Here is a 25,744-nt window from a genome sequence, read left to right as displayed (position 1 = left end):
TTCGTGTGCCTGTGAAAGAGGAGATTAAATGATCACGCAGTATAGAATTGTATGTAGAGAGAGAATCACTAGGTGTCAGGCGGAAGTCTAAGAAGCTCCCCCCGGAGTTTGGAGGATGAATGGCATCTGTTTTAGCGGCCTTTGCTTTGCTGTGTTCCAGGCAGTTGAGGTTGCTGTACAAGTAATTTATGGTTAAATCCGAGTAGTTCTGTACACTAGAAGCAGTAAGGAGAAGATGGCTTTTGTCTCTTTAATTTGCCGCTCAGAGTAGCCACTCAGTACCGTACCTGAAGCAGCAGCACCCAGAGTCTCATTATGGACATTCTGTGGGAGTTTAATTTCCTCCATGGCCATGAGTTTGTTAAACGTTACTGAAATTAAAAGTACAGCATGCAATCTGTGAGAGCAAACTTACAAAATTGTAAAAAGCAAACAAAACCAACAAAACCACATTCATATCATCAATTCTGTCCTAGACCTTCCACTTCCACGGAAGAAAACACATCACCCTTCATCATACAGACGCGTATAATTCGTAATAAAACGGAAGAGATGGGGGGAAGCAAACTGACACCTGTAATAAAACACTAAAATTATTATTACATTTCACAGTCCATAAAAACGGCACATTCACAGAATTACAGTCTCCATTAAACTGCTGACCCCTGCCAAGGGGGAGAATTTTACTGCACTCCTCACACCTGAAAGGGAAAGGTAGGGTTAGTTCATGGAGGCTTTCCCATTCAGTATTAATGGAGTCAGTGTTTACACTAGAGGAAACTACAGAACTCCCAAACTATGAAGAAGAAAACTCTACCTTGTCAAATACACACCTTCCCACATCTTATCTCTTCTGTATCAAAATGCTCTCTGATATCCAAAAATTTGTATTGTTATTATAGCATAATTTCTTATAATGTTTTTAAGCTAAAAGAATAGTAGGCTTATAAAATACAACAATAATCATGATAATGTTTTCTTTTGTTCCCATACTATTTTCCAAGTAGTTCAACAAATTTTGCAAATATTCGTTCTCACAGAGGTTGTTTATTAGGAAAAAAATGATCTTGGATTGACAAACTAAGGCAAAAATGATTTTTGAAACATTTAAATTTATATGAAGGTTGAATGTTACTCTCCTGCTTTGCCAGGTATAACAAGTTTCCATTTTAAGTTCTATTTCTTTACAAAAATCAAATTCTATCTGCTTTTCTAGCTATGCCCATAGTACCCATCTTCCTACCTGGTGAAAGTAATCACCTAAACAGTCCTAATACCATAATGTCTTTTTTTCTTTTTTAACTTTCTTCTACTTTTTCAAATACTAACCACATTTTTTATTAAGTATTACTTTCTCTGCATTCCTATAAATTTTAAACTTATATAAATTTAAAATTTTAAACTTAGATAAATTTAAAATTAAAAAAATAATTTTATTTTTTTAAAGTAGATTTCATGCCCAGCACAGAGTTCAACACAGGGCTTGAACTCAAAACCCTGAGATCAAGAACTGAGCTGAGATCAAGAGTTGGATGCTTAAGTGACTAAGCCACACAGGCACCCCTAAACTTCTGATCTCTATAATTTGTACAGTTTTTATCATCTACTTCTTTCTTTCTTTCTTTCTTTCTTTCTTTCTTTCTTCCTTCCTTCCTTCCTTCCTTCCTTCCTTTCAAGATCTTATTTATTTGAGAGAGAGAGAAAGTAGAGGGAGCAAGAGAGAGCGTGAGCAGGCTTGAGAGACAGAGGGAGAAAGAAAAGTAGACTCCCCACTCAGCAGGGAGCCTGATGTGGGGTTTGATCCCAGGACCCTGGGATCATGACCTGAGCGGAAAGCAAGTAGTTGACTGATTGAACCACCCCAAGATGGCCACTTTCTAATCCCCAGAACCTGTAAACATGTTACCTTACATAGCAAAGGGGCTTTGCAGACATGATTAAGCCAAGGATGTTGAGATGAGAAGATTATCCTGGATTTCTGAGGTAGGCCCAGTGCAATCACAAGGACCCTTACAAGAGAGGCAAGAGTGTCAGGAGTCATAGGAAGAGGGATGCTGACAGAAGCAGGGGTCAGAGAAAGACTGGAAGATGCTAGTAAACGGGAGACACTATGGCACCTCGAATATGCCATTTTTGCATATTGATTATTTTGAATTAAAGTTACTTGGGGGTAGTCAGTGCAAGAAGGACACTCTTAACTCTCCTGTGTGTCCCCCCTGAAAGCAGGAAATAAATCTCTCATGTGAAGGGTACCCTCCAAATGCCAGGAAGGCAGAAGATTCAAAACTTATTACCTCAAGACTTCCACAGGTTAGCCAGGGAGGCAAGTTAGGGCCAAGAAGCTGTATAAACAACCTTGGTTACTTTTTCCCTAATTTGGTACCCCAAACCCAGACCTTTTTGTTCTGTCAATTCTTCACAATTTTATTGTCTGTCTAAGAGGTGCAGAAGCTTCCTGCTCTGGTTACTTCTCTGAGTCTCGTGTTTTCAGGGGGCTCCAGGATGTATGAAACCAAATTTGTTTTCTTTCCTGTTTATCCATCTTATGTCCATTTCATTATTAAACCAGGCAAAGAACCTAGAAGGAAACATTTTTCCACCCCCTACACTACATTGCTGGCCTTAAGGATGGGAGGAAGAAATCAGAGGTCAAGGAAGTAGGCAGTCTCTAGAAGCCAGAAAAGGCAAGGCAAGGGATTCTCCCCCTTGAGCATCCAAAAGGAACATTGCCCCACTACCTCATTTTAGACTTCTGACCTCCAGAACTTGCATTGCTTTCAGCCAGTAACTTCAAGGGAATTTGTTAGAACAGCAAGAGGAAACTAATATACATCTTCAGATAATTATCAAGGTTTTTCTGGTCAAATAATTTTGGGAAACATCATTCACTCTATCTCCCTCTCAGTGCCTACAATTTAGGAAGTCCTACAGTAAAGAATCCTGTTTAACTTTGTTTAACTAAAATTTTCCATAAGTTCTGACCTTAGACTTTTGTACGGGCTATTGAACTGGAACTTACTTTGGGAAACAATGGTTTAAGGATTTACGCTATGGACGATGGCATCCAGAAGGATGTCGACATTCACTAATCTAGACTGAAATTCCATCCACTGATGCCATTTCAGTGAATTATTATTGAGTGTCCATTATAGCTCTTCATGTAACAGGTACTGGAAGAGGGAAGAAGGGACGAGATATAAAGACAAAAGAAAATATTACTGATTCCAAGGAAATTATCATTTCATATGGGATATAACATATTTACCCAAAAGTATAAACCGGGTAGAAAATGTTATGTTCTGTGTGCATATACAGGGGCAGAATGAGCTGTTATGGAAGTCTGGAGGCAAGAAAATGAGTAATTTATGGGAAGCAAGGGGTGTAAGAGAACGAATTATGGACGAGCTGGCATCTGATTTTGTCTTTGAAGGCCAGGAAGGCTGAGCGGAAGAGAGAGAAGAGAAGGAGAGCGTTTCGGAGTCGTGGCACCGGGTGATCACAGGCACTGTCTATCCCGGAACTAAGCAGTTCCCTACTGGGAAAGGTAAGACAAACCTTGGTAAGCCACATCTTTGTCTGCGCAATCATCAGAAGTATAAATTGGTGTACCAGTTCCAGAAAATTCTGAAGTCCTTATAAAAACACCATAATTTATGGCAAATAAACGAACATCAAATGACATGTTTTTTAAAATACACAAGTATTGGGGCACCTGGGTTTCAGCTCTTTGGGTAGAAGGTCTCAGCTCTGGTCTTAATCTTGGGGTCATGGGTTTGGACCCCGTGTTGGTCTCCTTGCTAGACGTGGAACCTCCTAAGAAAAATAAATAAAGTAAAATACAGTAGGGGCGCCTAGGCGGCTCAGTCAGTCATGTCTTTGGCTCTGGTCATGATCTCCAGGTCCTGGGATCAAGCTCGGTGTTGGGCTCCCCATTCGGCGGGGAGTCTGCTTTTCCTTCTCCCTCTGCTCATGCCCTATCTCTGTCTTTCTCTCAATAAATAAATGAAATCTTATAAGACATAAGATATAGAATCTTATCTATAAATAAGACATAGAAGTATATATAACCAAATACTTAATATAAAACTTTATCTTATGTGCTCCTTTTGGGGTATCTTTCTGCATGGAGTGGACTTTCTGAAGTTCCTTAAAATACATACTCAGTAAACTTTAGACTAAAGATGTTTTTTTGCTTTTCCTGGCTAATCTTCTAGTGGTAAGGGTGGCTTTCTTGATTGTTCCTTGGACCCCTAAACTTCAGTTCAGAATTGGAGTCACCTACTCCAAAAAGTTTCAATACCAACTCAGCATGAAGACTACACGTTAATAGTAAATGCTAAAGGAAGACCATCCCTGTGCTACTTTAGCTTCCTGTTTGGTGTCAGTTTTAGTCTCCTTGGGAGCAAAAACCAGCTCACTGTTCGTTCTTTGTAAGCCGAGACTCCAGAGCAGGGGAGGCATTCAACACACATTTGCTGAAATGGTGAAAGGATTATCAGAGTGAAATCTTGGCTCCACTCAAACCTAGAAAAAGAACTTTTTTAAACGTTTATTTCAACACGAAGAAGAAAGATTAAAACACATGGCAGTTTAGAGATAAGGAATTCAACAGAATTTTTTGGTGGGGAGTGGCCTTTAGCTCCTAGAAGAAACAGACTTACCACTTTCTAAAAGAGATGCCTATACTGTCCATGGGCTTGATCCAGAGATAGTGGCCAACCACGGAGTTATTTTCTGAAGTTTCATTAGAGAAAGAAAGGGCAGGATTTAGAGGATCATAGCCTCCTCCCAAGAAACATATTCACATAGGTGTGACCTCTGGAGATTGTGTGCCCCCACCCCGAGCCCCATTTGTCTGGCAAACACCTTCTCATCTTTCAAGACGGCTCAGATGACACCCCTGGGGAGGCCCTGCGGCTGCCTTTGGCAGTTGTTCACCCTGCCCTTTGTGTTGCCCAGCACTCTGTGCACAACTCTCTCAAATATCACTAATCACATTTTATACGGTTATCTGCTTACATATCTGAATTCAATTCCATAAAGTTCTGCTAGGGCAATGTTGGATTCAGAGGCTCCAGGGCAAGGACTCTGGCCTTTAGAAGCTACCTTCTCCTCCGGAAGACAGACAAGTATACAACTACTTCTAATGCTCGGCGACCGCAGGAGGACATGCATGGAGGGGAGACCAGGGGAGGGAGGGCGGGGTCAGAGTTCATACCCTGGCCCTCCGCACAGTGCCTGGCACAGGACGAGCTCCACACATGTCAGTGGAGGGAGGGAGACAGAAAGAGATGAAAGAAGAGGGAGGAAGAGCGATCAACAGAAGTGCCCCAGCCCATCCCTGTCGCTGCTCTGTGGTGTCCACTCATTGGTTGGTATTCTCAGGTCCCTGGAAGATATTTTGGAGCAGACAGTTGATGCCTCAGCCACACCTGGCACAGAACACACTCACAATAACCACCATCTGAGGGCAGCGAGTTGTAATTTGTCCTCCATTTAACGGTCCTGCCACTCCCAGGGGATCTGCCGGAGAGAGACTTCCAGAGGTTGCATTTGCTGAAAGCACTAGCTCTATGCCAATTTAATTCTCGAGTTCTGCATCACTAGACCAGCAGGATCTTTTGCTCCTGCAAAAAGATTTAACTAGAATTTGGGTCCCCTCAGAACCTTGTTTGCCATCCAGCTGCCCCTTTCTCTGCCAGCTTCATCTGTGCAACCTACCTTGGGTTACTGTGGCAGAGAGAGAGAGAGAGAGGAATCTCACGTCAGGCCCCTGCTGCCTGCATCCCGAGGCCCTCCCTGAGCAGCCTCTGTTCCAGGGGGGAGAGAAGGGAGGCGGCAGGATGGTCAGCCTCCTCTACAGATGAGAGTGTAAAGTATTTCTCAAATTTTCATCTTCAACGGCTGGTATCATTCAACTCCCCGGGGGGAGACTACGCTTTGTTGCTTAGCTAGCAATATAATCTCTAGCTATCCCGATGCCAAAGTATCAGTTACAGGTTCATCTGGATGATGGGATAAATTGGGGTTCAGACCACTAGACAACGACACAAAGTGGAGGTGGGGGGAAGGATGCCAGAGGGGACTGACCGCCATCCTGAAGTAAAGCTGAATTCTTCATATCCTCCCAAATTAAGTAACATTAACTTAAATCTAAACTGCGAGTTATCTCATGAAGAGAAACCCACCCGCAGCAGAAGTGAAGCAGGTATTCCTGAAGAGCGTTTTTTTTTCCTTCGAGGGCCTAATTAGAGAGACATTAACACTCCGGCAGCACCCCAGCTCTCCCACTGTTATGACAAGAGGAGACTGATATAAAAATGACTTGTGTTTAAAAATAAATGTTTTACCAGACACAAAAAGTCATATCCTGTATGATTCCCTTTATATTAAATAGCTAGAATAGATAAATCCCTAGAGACAGAGAGCAGATCGGTGGTTGTCAGTGGTTGAGGGGAAGGAGAAATGGGGAATAACTGCTTAACATGTACGGGGTTTTCTAATTTGGGGGGCGGTGAAAATGTTCTAGGATAGTTGCTCAACACTGTGAATGTACTAACGGCCACTAAATCGTTCACTTTAAAATGTCTAATTTGGGGGTGCCTGGGTGGCTCAGTGGGTTAAAGCCTCTGCTCTTGGCTCGGGTCACGATCCCAGGGTCCTGGGATCCAGCCCCACGTCGGGCTCTCTGCTCAGCAGGGAGCCTGCTTCCTCCTCTCTCTCTACCTGCCTCTCTGCCTGCCGACTTGTGATCTCTCACTGTCAAATAAATAAATAAAATATTTAAAATAAATAAATAAATAAAATGGCTAATTTGGGGGCACCTGATTGGCACAGGCAGTTAAGTGTCCTACCCTTGGTTTCGCCTCAGATCATGATCTCAGGGTTGTGGGATCAAGCCCCCTGAGCAGCCCCATATCAGGCTCTGCACTGAGGGAGCAGAGTCTGCCTCAGATTCTCTCTCCCTTGTCCCTCCTGCCAATAAGCACACATGCTCTGTCTCCCAAATAATAAATAAATAAATCTTTAAAATGGCTATTATTATGCTATGTGAATTTCACCCGAATTAAAAAAAAAATGTTTTATAATTAAATGTTTTCTAACTGAAGGCCTCAGTGTTTCTCATTTCTCAACCATTTACCACGACTGGGAAATAAGGAGGATTTTATTCCCATTCTGCAGTGATAAGAGGGATTAAGTAGGCCACTAAATTCTAATACTTGTCACCTTTAGGCCTTTCTTGTGAAAAGCCTCGTATTTTCCCAGAATGTCTGCAGCAGGGAAGTAATTCAAACCAGTGACCCCTGACTCGCTCGGCCCTTGACAATTAGCAGCAGCCGCCGCAGCAAGAGCAGCAACTGTTTCTCTGCCTTACCGGGTGCCAGCCAGGTCCTCAAAAGTCGGTGGGGCGCACCTGTGTTCACTGACCTCTGAGCCCGCCCCCCACGCCAGACCCAGGGGACCTTGCTGCATTCTGGGCAGTGGCCAGCTGTGGTGGGGACGGCAGACAAAGACTGTGGATCATTTTCATTCAGTAGGAAAATATGAAGACCTAGCTCTTGCCACACTCTTTCAGGATCAAAGAAAATCGATTTTAACAGAGTAGAAGCATCTTTGGAAGAGAGGCAGTTTTCCCTTTTGTGATTCTAAGAAGAATATATGCTTCAACACACAGATCCAAGCCAGTCAGCTGTTAAGTGAAAAGTGAAGCCCAAGAACTTGGGAGGAATAAATACATACTGAGAAAAGAGGTAAAAAGAAGGGGCCTTGAAAAGAAACTACAAGACTGTCACCACAAATCATGGGTAGCAAGTCTCTAAAAGCAGAAAGGGGCCTGCCCTCTCTCACCCCACACCATGCAGTCAGGGCCATGGACAAGGAAGCCTCGCAAGCCCTCAGCCAAGTAACTTTCTGAACCACTGAGTATGTCTCACATTCTACTTCTTGACATAGCTCTAATTTTTCTGTTTTGACCTTCTGATCTTTTTTCCAGCCACCCTTTGTCTCACCACCCAGACTTAACACTTAGCTTGAGGATTTGTTTTTCCTTGAGCAGGATCTAGAGATTCCTCTACACTGCCTTTGGTGGTTTTGTGCACATTTAACCTGACCCAGGGATGTCACCCTCATGACGTCATGGAAAAGTGTTCAGTCCTGTTTTGGGGTACCCTTCCTTTTCTCAGGTGCATCCTTCAAGACTAAGACTAAAAATAAAGCTCTAATGCTGATTTCAGGCTCACAAATGGCCAGACAAATTCAGTATTAAGAAAGAATTTTTTTAATATAATGAGAAAGGGAAATATATTAAATGCTCTAAAAATCCCCTAATTCTACTGTAATATGCCAACTGACTCAATCATATATTTTCCTATGTTGTATAAGAAAAACCCATGTACTGTCACAAAATGTTCTACACACCACAGAAATTACAGTATTAATTTTCTGGGAAAATTCTGAAAACAGGGAAATAGCATCTGTTTCCTGTGTCTTGTAATGCTATGGAATGAAATGCAAAATGGGAAGTGGGTTACGGAGGAGGCATCTACCTTCCCTTTGATAGGAATGCTGAGACAGAGCATCCATTTTGAGCTATCTTGAGGTTAAGCAGTATGGACAGGGACTGCAACGCCGCAGTGTGCAGTTCCTGTCCTCAGCCAGAACTGTCCCTGTCACCTCCAACTTCACATCCTGCCACAGGTGCGCACTGACCTGCTCTTCTGCTTACTGACGGACTCTGGGCAAGTCACTTATGCTTTCTGAACCTGCTTCTCCGCTAGGATGATGGGAAGAATAACACCTACTGTTAATTATTATTACGGGCTATTAATTTTTATTATGAGTTAAAATGTGCCCCCCAAAAGGTATACTTACGTGCTAACCCTCAGTACCTCAGAATGTGAGCTTATCTGGAAAGAAGGTGAGATCATACTGGAGTAGGATCCTGAATCCAGTATGCCTGTCATCCTTCTAAGAAAAGGAAAGACAGCCCTGGGAAGACACCAACACACAGGGAGAATGACATCGGAAGACAGAGGCAGAGTGATGTGATGTGGCACCAGACCCAGGAAAGCCAAGGATTGCTGGCCACCACCAGACCTATGAAGGGGCAAGGAAGGATTCTCCCCTTTATGTCTCAGAGGGAGCACTGCCCTCTCTCCTTTTTTTTTTTTTTTTTAAATTACACTCAGTTAGCCAGCGTATAGTACATCATTAGTTTTTAATGTAGTGTTAAACGATTCATTAGCTGCATAGAATACCCAGTGTCTCTCTTGATTTCAGACTCCTAGGCTCCAGATCTGTGAGACAATACATTTCTGCTATTTCAAGCCACCTACTTTGTGGTACTATGTTACAGTTGTCCTAAGAACTAACACAGTGAGAGAGCGATAACTTATTTGGTGTGTGTGTGTACGTGTATGTATTTTAAATGCAGAAGAAACACACACAGAAAAAAACCAAGTAGGCAGGAAGAAAACAAGGTAACTTTTCTTACGCATTTGAAGTAAGGAAGTGACATTTTCTCTGGAGCTGACGCTGCATCTCTAAACTCAGCCTCCCAACTACCGTCCTGTCCAGTCTCGGCGCCAGCTCATCGGCCTCCTGGCTATGACCAAAATAGCCCACCTTGTTCACTCCTTAGGGCTTTTGCTTCACCTGCTTCCTTTGCCTAGAACATGTCCACGGGGAACTGTGACTTCCTATCTTTCCTCAATGAAGCTGACCCTGGATGTTCCATTTAACACTGCAGTGTGTACTCCTGCGTCACCCGGCACCTCCAAGTCCCCTTAGGTTTTCTTTCTCTTGTTTCCATATTCTTACTGGCTTCTAATAGCCTAGTACTTTATTTATTTCTCTATTACATGCATTATTTATTATCTGTTTCCCACGATGCTAGAACATAAGGTCCACGAGGGCCTAGATCTTCATGTTTTGCTCACTGATGTGAACAAACACCTAAAACAGTACCTGGTTCATAATGGGTACTTGACAAAGATTCTTTAAAACCCATTATTTATTTTTAATTAACCACTTTATGAAGCTGTACGTGCGCACTATAAAACATTAGAAAAATTAAAAACTTCAAGTTCCCACCATCCAATAATATCTTCCAAGTTATGATAAATCAGAATGGTTTTCATCTTCTTTTAAGTGACTGTCTAAGGAATTCTGTCTTTTAAGGCAAAATGGAATGGATAACATCCATCTTACATGACTTGGTGCATGGATTACATGAAATAGTGTATCTAAACACTTAATGCTCATACAGGTATTTTCTTTCCTTTGATCTTGTCTTTAACTTTCATCCTTTGCCCCATCTTCTAAAAAGTAGCAGGTACTTGTAGACAAAAGAACAGTACAATGTTGTTGTTATGGGGGAGGGGGTGGGGGTCTCCTACACCTGACACTCAATATGGAGTCTCCAAATTCACAGTACCAAGTTCTATGGCCCAAATGCACCATGAGACACAAGGTCACTAACTATTCCACAGAATTTTATAACAGCAACAGAAGAACAAACAGTGATAATTACATTTTATATTATATCCTCCCATTTGCAAAAGCTTTTCATATTAATTTTTTTTATACAGATGAAAGAAAGGGGCTCAGAGAATTTAAGTGATGTGGCCAAGTTTATACAGCTGCTAAGAGCTGAGAATTAAATCTAGAATTAGAAGATCCTCAGCAACAAGGATCTTTTAACTTGACAGTGAAATGCATACTATCCATTTCTAGCATGCCATTCACAATAAATAAAATGTTCTTTAGTACTTTCTCCATAAGCTACTTCCTTCCCCATCCTCTAAAAGAATGACTTACCTATCTTAACAGCCACACGTCCTTTCCTTGCTGGGTAACTCTTCACCAAAATTTTCTTCTTGTAAGAAGGAGATCAGTGGTTAAGTGTGCCAGGAAATGGAGTACATTGCTGAGAAAAACCTGGGAGTCACTGCTCTTGTGAACTGTTGAGAAAAAACAAAACATCAAGAGCTTTATATCTTCAGTTCTCTTGGGAAGCCTCAAAATGAATCTCTTTTTCATTCCAGCAGAACTCAGTACAAAGGAGTGTTTTTATTTTTTTCCCTGAGGTTTTAAATTAGGTTTCATAAAATTAAAGTTCCTTAGCCTAAATTTATTCTAGTGCCTTAAAAGCATTTATTATAAATTGTTTCTACATTTGAAGGGACTGAAAGCATCCTCTCCATGAATACCAAGGTGCCCAATCCTTCTTACATACAGAATTATCATATTTATCTTTTTAAATTTTATTTTTTTCAGTGTTCCAAAATTCATTGTTTATGCACCACATCCAGTGCTCCATGGTAGTTTACCCAAAATTCAAGGAGCTAGAAGATACTAATTCAACCTAGCAGAGAATTAAAAGCCGTAATCATTAGATTGATCCCTCCCCCAGAGGTAGCAAAGGCACCTTTTTATTCAAATACCAATACCAGAGTTAATTTAATGGGCTCCCTGTGGGTAGGGCATGCACAATCTCTTAAAAAACATACCGGAATGAAAACCGTCACCCGGTGACCATAGATTTTTAACTGAAATGGATGTGGGAAATGTCTAGGAGACACTCCCCCCGCCCCCCCCCCCCGAATTCAGATATGCCTTTTGCATAGCTAGGAAAAGAAGACAAAGTTCTGAGGCAATGATTCAGAAAGAAATCTCTTCAAATCTCAGGATGACAACGGCTGTCTGGGCCGGAGGAGGAGGTGTCTGTATGGGCTTAGAGAAGGATTTCCAGCTCTGGCTATAAGGGGCTAGCTTGTATCAGACCAACTTCCCATCAAACACAACTAGAAAACCTGGATAAGTATTTAATAACCTGTTTAAAGGCATTAGAGTGCTACCAAGGTAGCCAGGACACGAGACGCCAAGATCTTAGAAGAAAAACAAAACTGACACAAATCATTATATTGCTTTTCCTTTCAAGCCACCTACTGATCTTGGGGCGCCTGGGTGGCTCAGTTGGTTAAGTGTCCCCAACTCTTGATTTCGGCTCAGGTCATGATCTCAGGGTTGAGAGATCAAGCTGCACTGGGCTCCATGCACAGCGTGGAGCCTAAGAGTCTCTTCCTTCCTCTGCCCTTTCCTTCCCCTCTCTCACTCAAAAAAAAAAAAAAAAAAAAAGACATCTATTGATGTTTAAGAGGCACAGGGCAAAACTGCTGAGAAGCCAAAGCAGAAAGCAGAAGCTTAGAGGCACATGAAGTGAGGAGACCAAAAAATACCAGAGCTGATTATCAAATCAGTTTGGTACCTCACTGGATTAAGAAGGTCTGCCCTACTATAACTGTCTATTAGAAGCATAAGCAAGCTCCATGGAGGAAGATTCATCTACAGTATCTGTGATTCTTTGTACGTAATGTCTTGCATTCAATCAACAATACCAGGCATGCCAGGGCATCTATTTAAGAAACAGACAATGAAAACAGGACCCAGAGGTGACGAGTCATAGAATATGGTCTTTAAAATAATTGCAATGTGTATGTTTGAAATTATAAAGATTATAAAATATTTTAACGCAGATCTCTCAGTAAGTCACAGAACAAGCAAAAAAAAGAAGAAGAAGAAGAAGAAGAAGAAGAAGACAAAGAAAAAGGATACATAAGATTTGAGTAACACAATTAACAAGCTCAGCCTTAGTAACCTATGTGGAAAAGGTTGTAACCAACTACTGTGACTACATATTCTTTTAAGATACACATGAAACATTTACAGAAATTAACCACATGTGGGTCATAAAGTAAGTTTCAAGAAATCTCAACAAATAGAAACCATGGAGTACTTTTTTGAACTTACTATTCTGAAATAATGTAGATTAGCAAGAAATAGCAAAAAGTAACTTTTTTAAAGCAAAATGTAATTTATATATAGTAAAATAAGCTACTTTTAAGTGTACAATTTGATACATTTTGATAAAGGAATCCAATTGTGTAACCACCAACAAAATAAAAATATAGAGCATCTCCATCACCACAGGAAGTTTCCCCATGCCCATTTTTGTGAAATGCCACAACCCAAAGGCAATCACTGTTCTCATTTCTACATTTCTATTACCACAGATTAGTTCTGAACTTCATACAAATGGGCTTATATAGAATGTAATCTTTTGTATGAAAACACCAAAACTTATAATATATTCTCCTGATGAATGGACATTTGGTTTCTATTTGAGAGCTATTATGAATAACACTGCTATAAACATTCTTGTACAAACCTTTCTATGAACATCTATTTCTATGAACAATATATTTCCATTTCTCTTGGATAAGCACCTAGGAGTGGAACTGCTAGGTTAGAGAGTTGATGAATGTTTAACTTTATAAGAAACTGCCAAACATTTTTCCAAAATAGCTGTATCATTCTATACTCCCATCAGTAACACAGAGAAGCTCCAGTTTACACAGCCTCATCGACATTTGGTGTTGGCAGACTTTCAATTTGAGCCATTCTAGTGTGAGGTTTTGATTTGCAACTCCCTGGTGACTAATAGTTGTAACTTTTTAAACATCTTCTTTTATGCTGGCTCTGTTGTAGGACTTTGGTCTATTTTTTAAATTATAGTTCTTACATTATTGATTTATAGGAGTTCTTTTTATATTCTGATACCAGTCCTTTGTCAGATACACATTACATATATTTTCTCCCAGTCTGTGGGTTTCCTTTACAATTTCTGTCTTTTTGATGAATAGAAATTTGTAATGTTGATGAACTCCAATTGATCATTTTTTCTTTATGTTTAGTGCTTTCAGTGTCCTTCAACAATCTTTGCTTAAAGTCTACTTAAAAGCCTAAAAAACATTCTCCAGGAGTTCTGCAGTTTTAGCTTTATGATCTACCTCAAACTGATTGTTATTTGTGGCATAAGACAAAGGCAAGAGGTTTATTTTCCTCGCACTTACTCTAGTAATATTTGTTGAAATGACCTTCCCTCCCTAATTTAATTGTCAAAGACCCTCATCAATTAATTGACATACAGTGCAGTATTTTCTCAGTTAAGCTAGAAATCAATATATAAGTGATAACCAGAGTCCTCAAGTTTTTGACAATTAAGCAGCACACATCTAAACAACCAAAGGGTCAGAGAAGAAATCACAGTGTTAATTAGAAAAAATTTTTGACCTAAGTAATATTGAAATGATAAATAAAAAATGGTGAAATGTAGCTATAGTTATATTTTAAAAGTTTAAAAAGCTATTGTTTATATATCTATCTCAAGGAATTCAAGAAAGATCATAGAGGGGTGCCTGGGTGGCTCAGTGGGTTAAAACCTCTGCCTTCGGCCGGGGTCATCATCCCACCTTCTTGGGATGGAAACCCATATCGGGCTCTCTGCTCCCCTGGGAGCCTGCTCCCTCCTCTCCCTCTGGCTGCCTACTTGTGATTTCTGTCTGTCAAATAAATAAATAAAATCTTAAAAAAAAAAAAGAACATAGATAAATCCAAAGAAAGAGAGAGGAAGTAAATAATAAAAAATAAGAGCAGAAATCAATGAACTTTAGAATAAAAAAAGTCATCAAAGGCAAAAAGTTGGTTCTTTGAAAAAGATTAGTAATACTAATAAATCCTTCAGCAAGCTCAAGGGCCAAAGCTGCTCCTTCTCAACTCTATTACCTAAGAGTGTTCTTCCCACAATGTTATTTCAGACAGACTAAGTCTCCTCAGTTCCTCTGTTGTTGTTCCCAAAGATAAGCACAGGGTCTATTTTGCTCATGAGAGTTTTGCTTTTATATTTTACAGAGAAGGGACTACAATATAACAGAAATAAACAGGGGGACACTGCAAAGTTCCCAGAATCTCAAATATGAGCTCTTTGCCAGCATCACTATGACGTCAAAACAATATTGACCCGATATCTAACAAGACAGCTGTCCCCAAGATCTGAAACTATCAATAAAACTATTTAAAATACTGATTTACATCCACTATTATCAGGAGTGAACTACATTCTTAGTGCATAGTCTGCCTTAAAATGGCAATTAACAACACAACAAGGCCAGTGTGATTAGCAAGACATTTTTTTAAAAAAGATTTTGGTTTTTTATATATTTGACAGACAGAGATCACAAATAGGTGGAGAGGCAGGCAGAGAGAGAGAGAGGAAGGGAAGCAGGCTCCCTGCTGAGCAGAGAGCCTGAAGTGGGGCTTGATCCCAGGACCCTGGGATTACGACCTGAGTTGAAGGCAGAGGCCTTAACCTACTGAGCCACCCAGGTGCCCCTAGCAAGACATTTTAAAATTAAGTCTCCAGCCCTATGACCCAACAATTGCATTACTGTATAATTATCCAAAAGATAACAAAAATACTGATTCAAAGAGGCACATGCACCCCGGTGTTTAAAGAGGCATTATTAACAATACACAAATTATGGAAAAAGCCCAAATGTCCATCGACTAATGAATGCACAAAGAGATGGTGTGTGTATACACACACACACACACGAATATTACTCAACCACCAAAAAGAATGAAATCTTGCCATTTGCAATGACATGATTGGAGCTAGAGATAGTATGCTAAGGGAAATGACTCATCAGAGAAAGACACATATTATTTGATTTCACTCATAAGTGCAATTTAAGAAACAAAACAGATGAACAAAAATGAAGGGGAAAAAAAGAGGGAAGCAAACAATAAGAGACTCTTAACTATAGAGAAAAAGATGAGGGCTGTTGGAGGGAGGTGGGCAGGGGACAGGCTAAATGCCTGATGGGGATTAAGGAGGGTACTTGTTGTGACAGCCCTGGGTGATGTACGGAAGTGATAAATCACTAAACTCTATACCTGCAGTCAGTATTACTTTACACATTATCCAACTCGAATTTAAATAAAAACTTGAAATAAGAAAAATAAAATAATAAAATTATATTAATTTTAATCTCCACAATGTGAATATAAATCTCTACATGTTTTTCACTGATGTTGACCCTGTTCACTGATGTTGACCCGATGATGTTGATACTCAATACATAGTAATAAGTATTTTCTTTTTCTTTTTTTTTTTTAAGATCTTACTTATTTATTTGGCAGAGAGAGACACAGCAAGAGAGGGAACACAAGCAGGGGGAGTAGGAGAGGAAGAAGCAGGCTTCCTGCTGAGCAGGGAGCCTGATGTGGGGCTTGATCCCAGGATCCTGGGATCATGACCTGAGCCTAAGACAGACACTTAATGATTGAGTCACCCAGGCAACCCCATAATAAGTATTTTCAAAAAAAGATAAAAGCCACACACCATTTGTAAAATACTCTACCACTGTGAAAAATGATTTAAATAATATACCAACATCAGCCACTTGTATTAGTAATTTATAGGTAATTACATCATGTACAGATGAAATATGGCAATCAAATTCATTCCTTAGTCAACAGTTAAAGAAAGTGTTGGTAGAAATCTGAGGAAATAAATATTTAAAAATTACTCACCATGCAAACATTTCATACTATCAATGAAAGTACACATGTTTCTGTCTAAAGAACTACTTTTTTAGTGAGCCGCTTAAGAAAGGAGTACCACGGAAGAAATATATGTTCCAATAATAAATGACTTGCTTAATGAAAACAATGTTTTATGGAGCACATATACACACTGAGTGAAAAAAAGGAGTCCTAGAAAAGTTAATACCACACGTGAAACTCACTCACAGGCAAGCTATTACTGAAAAGAAGTTGAATCTAGAAGAGCACCCAGAATGTCACCAATATCGTTAATTTCGTAGAGTCATTATAAAACCTTGTAATAACATGAGGAGTGATCATGACAATTTTTTACACTGGAGGCACAGTAGTTGCTTGGTTATTGTCATACCACTGCACCAAGAAGAGCTGTCAAATTTTAAGTTGCCTCACATTTTTTCTTTTACAAATAGACAAGTGTTCTCAAATACCATGACAGCTTCAGGGATGCCAACTATCAGCTATAAACTTCAGGAGAGAGATTTTTGATGTAAAAACATAAGCAGGGGCGCCTGGGTGGCTCAGTGGGTTAAAGCCTCTGCCTTCAGCTCAGGTCATGATCCCAGGATCCTGGGATTGAGCCCCACATCAGGCTCTCTGCTCAGCGGGGAGCCTGCTTCCTCCTCTCTCTCTCTGCCTGCCTCTCTGCCTACTTGTGATCTCTGTCTGTCAAATGAATAAATAAAATCTTTAAAAAAATAAAGATAATAAAAAATAAAAATAAAAACATAAGCATGTTTAATATTTTTTTCAAAAATAATTTAATAACAGTTCTGCTCACAGCCAGTTGTTATTTACTTTTCTGATCAAGTTGATGCTTTAAAAATAAGTGATAATTACTTGTCAAGGAAATTCATTCTATGGCAACAATATTTTGAAAATGGGTGCTCGGAGAGGTTTTTATCAGGTGATTTTGTTGTTGAAAATGATGAAAGTATCACCTAGAGGAGTCATCCTTGAATTCTCTCTTTTTCACATTTCCCTCAACTAATGTTAGCAAATCTTCCAAATACGTCAAGAACACAATCACTTCTCCCAGTCTACAGTGCTACCATGCTAGTCCCAACCAAAATCATCTCATCCCAGATGAGCTTCCCAGGTGAGTCCTGGCAAAGACTCTTTGCCCAACTCCTGCACCACACCATTGCCGTCAGCAGCCAGTCACCTTATTAACAACTAAGTCAAATCACACCACTCATTTGCCCCAAGCCATCTAATGATTTCCTGTATGTCTCAGCGTAAGGCCAAATTCCTTACAGTGGCCTATGAGTCATTACGTTATTTCCTCACTACCTCACTGACATCACTTCCTACTACCCTTGTCTTAACTTATTCCACTCAAACCCCAATGGGGCCCCAAAGGCCAGGCATGTTGTCTCAGGGCTTTCCACTGGCTATTCCCTTTGCCGGAAATATGTCCCCAGATATCTTCCCTCTCTGCCTTCAAGTCTTAAAGAACACTTTTCCACAGGGTCTGCCCCGGCCTCCCTACCTAAAATAGTAACGACTCCCACCACTCCCCATTCCCCTTCCTTGCTTTGTTTTTCTCTTTAATGCTTCTCACCATCTAACATATTTTAACTCTACTTATTTATCAGCTTACTGCCTATCTCCCTCTCCCACTGAATGAGAGCAGGAATTTTTGGTCTGTTGTGTGGTTACTGTTCTAGTCTGGTATGATGCCTAGCATTAATACTTGAATATGTGAATGCTGAAAGAACAAGTAGTCAGGGAAAACCCGCATATCCGCACACTTTAAAAAGCTCGGAAACAGAATTTTTCTAAATCTTCCAAATGAATTTTAATGAGTTTTGAATTCTTTGCTAGAAATATAAAAATGCAATACCTTAATAATAATCAGCAAAAATAACTGACTAACATGGGAAAATAAAACTTATCACTGAATTGAAACAAAAATTTTGGCATAGCTGATAGATATGACTGAAAAACATGTATTATGATTTACCAGGTGCAAGCAACAATGTCTTTCTTCTACTTGGTTCAACGTCTCTTTATGAATTATCTTTTTTAGCTACTTAAATTATGAAAATAAAATGAACTTATAACCATACCATCAATGTCCGTATCATACAGTGTTAAACCAAGAGAAAACAAAGAAAAAATAATGACATATTCAATGAATAAGTTTTCATGGAACAAAGGGAATTTTTTGTACTACTAATCAATAAAGTAAAATTTTAAACATGTTATCCTTATCTCACCCTTTAAAAATGTCAGTTTTGTAAATGTTTTATGGTACTCAAAATATTCTTATGTTCAACATTTATAAATAAGCGAACAACCATGGAGGGGGGCAGCGAAGTCTTCATTTACAGCGTGGAACCCACTATGCTAAAGACTTGGGAAAAGGGAAGAGGTACATCTTGTCCCAGTTGACAGAAACATAAAAAACACCCAGTAATTACCACAGTGTGGTAAGTACTATGATGCCACCCTCTGCAGCTCTGTCCCTCAATGACTCCTTAAATGACTCAAACTTTACAAAGTTCATGCTCCAGCAACAGCTAACTTCTGGTAATTTCTCATGCACAATTCTTGATTCTGGACACCTTCATTTCAATCTAGGGTTGCCAGGTAAAATACAGGATGCCATTTTCTGGGTAGCTAGGAACAAAAATAATTATCAACGTGGATTTCCCTAAGAAAATAGTAAAGGCTGAAAGCAACAAAAGAGCAAGAAAGAGAAAAAAAGACATTCCTCAAAAAAATTTTCTTTCTCTCAACCCTTTATCCTCCTTTTAGTGGCAAGTGAGAGCTAAGTTTAAAGTTTTGAGATTTCTAGAGGACCTCCCACAGCCTACCAACAACTGAAATGAGCTTATCCTTTCTCCTATAGAAGTTCCCTTCTTTCGCAGGGCTCTAGGATCTGGGCATCGACCAGAGATGCCAATACCTGTGCTGCTTAGATTCAGGAGCCCAGCTCAAATCTCACGATGTTTATAATTCTCATTAGTCAACTGGGATGGTGTTTGATATTCACCATTAACCCAAACTATTAGTGAAATATACCTCATTCTAAAGGAAGCATTCGCTTGATGAACAGTCAGTTCTCGTTATATACAGTGGGCATGCTCTGTTAGATTGCCATGGATACTGAATCAGCGACCGTGGAACCACTGCTCCTAGAAGTATAGGGTTAGGTTCCTGAGAACCTCTGGCCACATTTTGATCAAGCAATCAATATATCCACATAACGTCATTTCATGTGGGCTCTTATTGAAAGACATCTTTCAAAATACATATTGTTTATCTGTTAAGACTGGACTCCTGGCCAACAGCTCTATAACTCGTGCCTGAATGAACCTTATCTAACACACATATTTCTCTGTAAAGTCCACCACAGCCTCCTTGCACTTAGAGAACACTAAACAGCAGGCCGGCACTAGGCTGGGGAGGTGGGAGCGTATTTTTAAAAAGAGCACAATCACCACCAACAAAAAAACCTCCACAAAAATGCAAAACTACATGGTACTGAATTGACCACAAAAAGGATACTTATTTACAGTATGAGAGCTGAAACAGGAAGGCAGAACATTGCCTTGTTCGACCTCAGAGGGGAACATGCACACCAGGTAACTAAAATTTTTCGCTGATCTGTGCATGTCCGCAAATGACCACTAAAATGCCCCAAATATTGATTTTAGGGTTACAAATAAGTTTCAGTTAGCAGGCAAATTGGTAAACACAGAATCCATGAATAATGAGTATTGACTGCATTGTATGTATGGTACCAGGTCCAAAATCTGGTTTCTCTCTCTTAAATATCTTCCCACTTAGACAAAAGAAGCCAGTGGAACTCCAGTAAATCTGTGACTCCCAGCTCAAGTACACGAGCTCCGTGGAAGCCCACTTACTGTTCAGGTAGCAAGCTACAACGTGCCCTATGTTGAACACTCAGGTTTGGAACCCTAGTCCCACCTCTATTCATTTCCTTTCTCGTTTCTTCAGAGGGAACTTCGCGGAAGACTTCAACTGTTAATAGTTTGTGAACCAAGAATAATTATATCTGGGTCTCTTTTTCAGATATGACAACAAAATCAGCACTAATGAGGCAATATAGGCCTGGTATCACACCCTGGGGACTGATGGGGAAGAGGGAGAGGGAAGAAGAATAGGACCCTTCAGTGGGCTCAGAGTCGGTGTATCCAGGTAAATTCCTCAGAACAAGTTGATGAATCGACTTTTTCCTTTTGTCATAGCCATAAATAGGATGTTCCACAGCCCCTGCTGTCTGTGGAGGTCCCCCCTAAAAAACAAGTGCTGAGAGTCAGATGCTTGTAGTTCCAGCTGTCAGTCCAGCAGTGAGGAGTCCAGCAGGGGGGCAGGACAATATCTCCAGGATTCATTTACTTCCGCAAGGCATGGCTATGACTGCCACTTGAGAACAGATGGTAACAGAGAAACTACAGCTGAATTACTCAGAAAGTTTCTGCCTAGGAGCAGTAGCTATGCTGCTGGTTTGGGCCAGGTGGAATTGGGTTTCTCCTTGGGAAGCGTCCACTCTGTGCACAGGCACAAGCCAGTCACTCTGAGCGGCGTGTTCTCCATCCTTTCTCAACAACAATTGGCAAGAGAAGCTATGACTCCAGTTTGGGTGGCTCAGAGTGGACAGCAGGACCCATCCTGGGATATGGTTCTCCTTTTCCTTCTCCAAGGCCTGCAACCTGACAGCACAGTGTGGCAGGAATGTCTGGACTTCGGGTCAAGAACCTCAAATTCCAGTTTGGACTGGATATGAAATTATATGGTAAGACTGGGGTGGGGGGAGTAATATAAATTAGCTCCTTCCCTTGCCTCTCCTCATGCATGCACAAGCAAGAGGAGAACAGAAACTCTGCTCCTTCACCTCCTGCCTTCGTCTGCCTCTAATGTTCCAACAGAACTTCCGGGAACGTGCAGGTGCAAAAGACCTGCCCAACACTGTGTGGCTGGAGCTACAGGAGAGGGAAATCTAAAGCTATGAGCACATGGCCACATCTGCATAGATGTTTGATCTGCAGAGTCAGGCTGAAGGGTTCAAATCTAGCCCCTCCCACATCTTACCATTTTCTACTATTCCTCTGCGCGGGAAAGACCTCTTAGCCAAACTGCAAGTTTTGGTAATCTGAAAGGTTGCCGCTGGTATTAATTTTCATTTCTCATCTTCCTGTCACTATTAAATTTCAGAGGCAAGTGGTCTATGCCTTTTATCTCCATCATCTCAGCACTTTTCTCTCCTTGGCCCCTGAATCATTCCTAATCTGGCCAAAGTAATTGCACTTCTGAAAACCAACAATGACCTGTGACTCCCAAATAAAAGCCTTTGCTTAATATATTTCTTGACACTCAACACTCTCTCAGCTGCAGCCCCATATTGTGTGATGTTAACTGGACACCACCATTTAAAACTTTCTGCTTCTTTGGTTTCCTTTATAACTGTATGTTCCTCATTGCTTCTAACTCTACATATTTTTCTCCTTCTCTCTGATAAATGTTCAAAGCAAAGCAAATATCTATTTCTTACCAGCTGTAATGACAGCACGCTTTTCTAAGACTAACACCAGTCATTTCCTTACTCATTCTCTGTTATTCTCTAGGCCTGGTTAGTTTTTTTAAAAATCTTGTTTCTTTCCTTGAATGTCTCTTTAATCTGCTCTCTCTGTCCCCATCCTAATTCAGGCTCTCATCTAGTCATGCCTGACTTGCTACAACATCGTGCTATTTAGTTAGGCAGCCTCTGCTATGTGCTAAACAGTATTGCCAGATAACTCTGGGAAACTCTTCTCGCATTAAGTTATTCTCTTCCTACAAAACATGCATTAACTCCCTGTTATTCACAGAATAAATTTCTAAACTGAATCTGTCACTCAAGACTTCCCCACTAAACCTGGCCCTACTTAACCCATCTAACCCCTTCCTATTACCTACACCGACCACCGGCTATCACAAATTGTCTACTCTGGGCAAATCAGCGTCCTTGTATCCCACAAGTATCCATGATGACTCTCAAATCTAAGCTTCCTTACTTTCAATGACCAGCATAGAAAAAAAATGTGATCTTTCCTGAGCCTTCCAGTTAACATTCCCACTAACACTGTGATTCACGATCACCACTCCCAACAGAGCAACAGCATATCCATAAGCCCCACAGAGAGCTTCACTCTTCGTGGCTAATTGGATTGCACCAGGAACCACCATTCCACTCAAACCAGAAACCATATGAGAGACGGAGAGTCACAAGCCGAGAAATGACCTCTATGTTTGTAAAGACGGTATCATGGGGGCACCTGGGTGGCTCAGTGGGTTAAGCCGCTGCCTTCGGCTCAGGTCATGATCTCAGGGTCCTGGGATCGAGTCCCGCATCGGCCTCTCTACTCAGCAGGGAGCCTGCTTCTCTCTCTCTCTCTCTTTCTCTCTCTCTCTCTGCCTGCCTCTCTGTCTACTTGTGATCTCTGTCTGTCAAATAAATAAAATCTTTAAAAAAAAAAAAAAAGACGGTATCATGTTATTCCATTATGGAGGGGGAGGAGGAAGAACAGGGGAAAGGGAGGGTTTTTTGTTCTGCTGCTCAGTGAAAGTACAAACAGAACCTGATTATGAGACTGGACACATTCAGTTCTTGGCAGTAAAGTAGCTCACCAGATGTATATTTCTGTTGGTTGTCCTAATTACAGATGAGTAAAATAATCTATTGCTTTCTTTTCAACTCCCCAAAGGTAAATGTTTATAAGCACATCTTAGGAAATAAACTGCAACCTCCAAATAGCTATTAATTTCCTATATTTTTAGAGAAAAATCTAGGGTTCAGGCATGAAAAGATGAGCCTGGTAGGGGGTCATGAACCTGTACATCTGTTCGCCAACTCTGGAAGTTACAGCTTTGAGACAGATGGCCGAGGCGTCTTTCCTTTCGAGAGTACAGGCTTATCCGGTTTCACTGCCCTTTGCTTTACTGAGCTGCACAGAGACGGCAGTTTTTACCAAGTGAAGGTTTGTGGCAACCCTGTGTCGAGCAAGACGATCGGTGCCACTTATCCAACATTTCGTGTCAGTCACATTTTGGTCATTCTCACAATTCAGACTTCTTCATTATCATTATATTTGTTATGGTGATCTGTGATCTTAATACTGTAAATTGTTTTAGGGAGTCATGAACTGTGCCCATAGAAGATGGTGAACATAATAGATAAATGTTGTGTGTGTTCTGACTGCTCCAACTGGTTGTTCCCCCAACTCATTCCTTCTCCGGGGACCTCCCTACTCCGCGACACAATATTGAAATGAGGCCATTTAATAAGCCTATACTGGCCTCTAAGTGTTCAAGTTAAAGGAAGAGTCACAAGTCTCTCAATTTAAAGCAAACGCCACAAATGATTAAGGTTAGGAGGAGGGCATGTCAAAAGTCAACAGGCTGAAACATAAGGCCTCTGGCACTAAATGGTTGGCCAAGATGTGAATGCAAAGGAAAGCTCTTGAAGAAAATTAAAAGTGCTACTCCACTGAACATGCAAATGGTAAGAAAGCAAGACAGCCTTCTTGCTGACATGGAGAAAGTTTTAGTGGTCAGGACAGAAGATCAAACCAGCCACAACATTCCCTTAAACCAAAGCCTAATCCAGACCAAGGCCCTGACTCCTGTAATCTGTGAAGGCCAAGAGAGGTGAGGAAGGGGCAGGGCAGAAGAAAAAGGCTGGTGCATGAGGTCTGAGGAAAGAAGCCATCTCCAGAACACAAGGTACAGGGTGAGGCAGCACGTGCTGATGGAGAAGCTGCATCAAGTTCCCCAGAACATCCAGCCGAGAGAGAATTCATAGAGGTGGTCACACCAAACAGCAGATTTTCATGGAGACAAAACAGCCTTCTGTTGGAAGGAGATGCCAATTAGGACTCTCCTAGCTGGAGAGAAGTCAGTGTCTGGCTTCAAAGCTACAAAGGACAGGCTGACTCTTGTGAGAGGCTAATGCAGCTGGTGACTTCAGGTTGAAGCCAATGCACATTTACCATTCCGAAAACCCTAAGGCCCTTAAGAATTATGCTAAATCTACTGTCTGTGCTCTAGAAATCATACAACAATGCCTAGATAACAGCACATCTGTTTACAACATGGTTTACTATTTTAACCCCACTGTTAAGACTACTACTCGGGGTGGAGGGGCGGGGAGAAGACTTTTAATATGACTGCCCATTGACAATGTACCCAGTACTCTGACGGAGATGGACAATGAAATTAATACTGTTTTTGTACCTGCTAACACAATATCCACCCGTCCATTCTGCAGTCATTTCTATTTTCAAGTCTTATCATTTAAGAAATACGCTTCATTTAAAAGAAGACAGATACATTTCATAAAGCTACAGTGGTCATAGACAGTGATTCCTCTATGCATCTGGGCAAGTAAATGAAAAACCTTCTGGAAAGGATTCACCATTCTGAATTAAAAAATTCTGTGATTGGGGCACCTGGGTGGCTCAGTAGGTTAAGCCTCTGTCTTTGGCTCAGGTCATGATCTCAGGGTCCTGGATCGAGCCCCACATCGGCTCTCTGCTCAGCAGGGAGCCTGCTTCCCCCTGTCTCTCTGCCTGCCTCTCAGGCTACTTGTGATCTTTCTCTGTGTTAAATAAATAAATAAAATATTAAAAAAAAGAAGAAGAAGAAGAAGAAGAAGAAGAAGAAGAAAAACATATGTGATTCACAGGTCAAAATATCAACATGAACAGAAGTTTGGAAGAAGTTGATGCCAGCTCTCACAGAGGAATTTGAGGGATTCAAGACTTCTGTGGAGGAAGTAACTGCAGATGCGGCGGAAATTAGAATTAGAAGTGGAGCCTGAAGATGTAAGTGAATTCCAGTCATCTCATGATCAAAAATCTTTTTTAAACTACGTGATTTGTTGGACATCTTGGTGGCTCAGTTGGTTAAGCGTCTGTCTTTGGCTCAGGTCATGATCCCAGGGTCTGGGACTGAGTCCCACATTGGGCTCCCTGATTGGGAGTCTTCCCCGTTCCTTTTTCTCCCTCTATCCCTCCCTCCAACCTTTGCGAGCTCTCTCTCTCTCTCTCAAACAAATAAAATCTTTTTAAAAAGGATGTGATTTGTCTTATGTGCTGGTTTAGAAGATCAATTGTTGAAATACTGATGGTCTTTTCCTAGAAACTGGTTGACAAATGATCATTAGGTTTTCAGGCTAGCTCTCACATCTAATTATCCACATCTGTGAAGAATCCAAAGTTTTTCTGTGTTCCCAAATCCCCTTGATCTAACAGAATGCTGGGAAGGGATG

At 40.9% G+C, this 25,744-nt stretch overlaps 1 protein-coding gene across 3 annotated transcripts in view; it reads right to left on the bottom strand.

The window, feature by feature from the left end:
- CRACD (capping protein inhibiting regulator of actin dynamics) overlaps positions 1–25,744 on the bottom strand; it is a 268,869-nt gene that overhangs the window by 125,695 nt on the left and 117,430 nt on the right. For all 3 annotated transcript variants that reach the window (XM_032334353.1, XM_032334354.1, XM_032334355.1), the window contains exon 3: positions 10,819–10,961. The gene's annotated coding sequence lies outside the window, so the exon portion shown is untranslated. The remainder of the gene's footprint in view (positions 1–10,818; positions 10,962–25,744) is intronic.

The sequence above is a fragment of the Mustela erminea genome, chromosome 2 (genome assembly GCF_009829155.1).
Source record: "Mustela erminea isolate mMusErm1 chromosome 2, mMusErm1.Pri, whole genome shotgun sequence".
Lineage (NCBI taxonomy): Eukaryota > Metazoa > Chordata > Mammalia > Carnivora > Mustelidae > Mustela > Mustela erminea.
The sequence above is the reverse complement of the archived record's forward strand: the minus strand, read 5'-3'. Positions and strand labels throughout refer to the sequence as shown.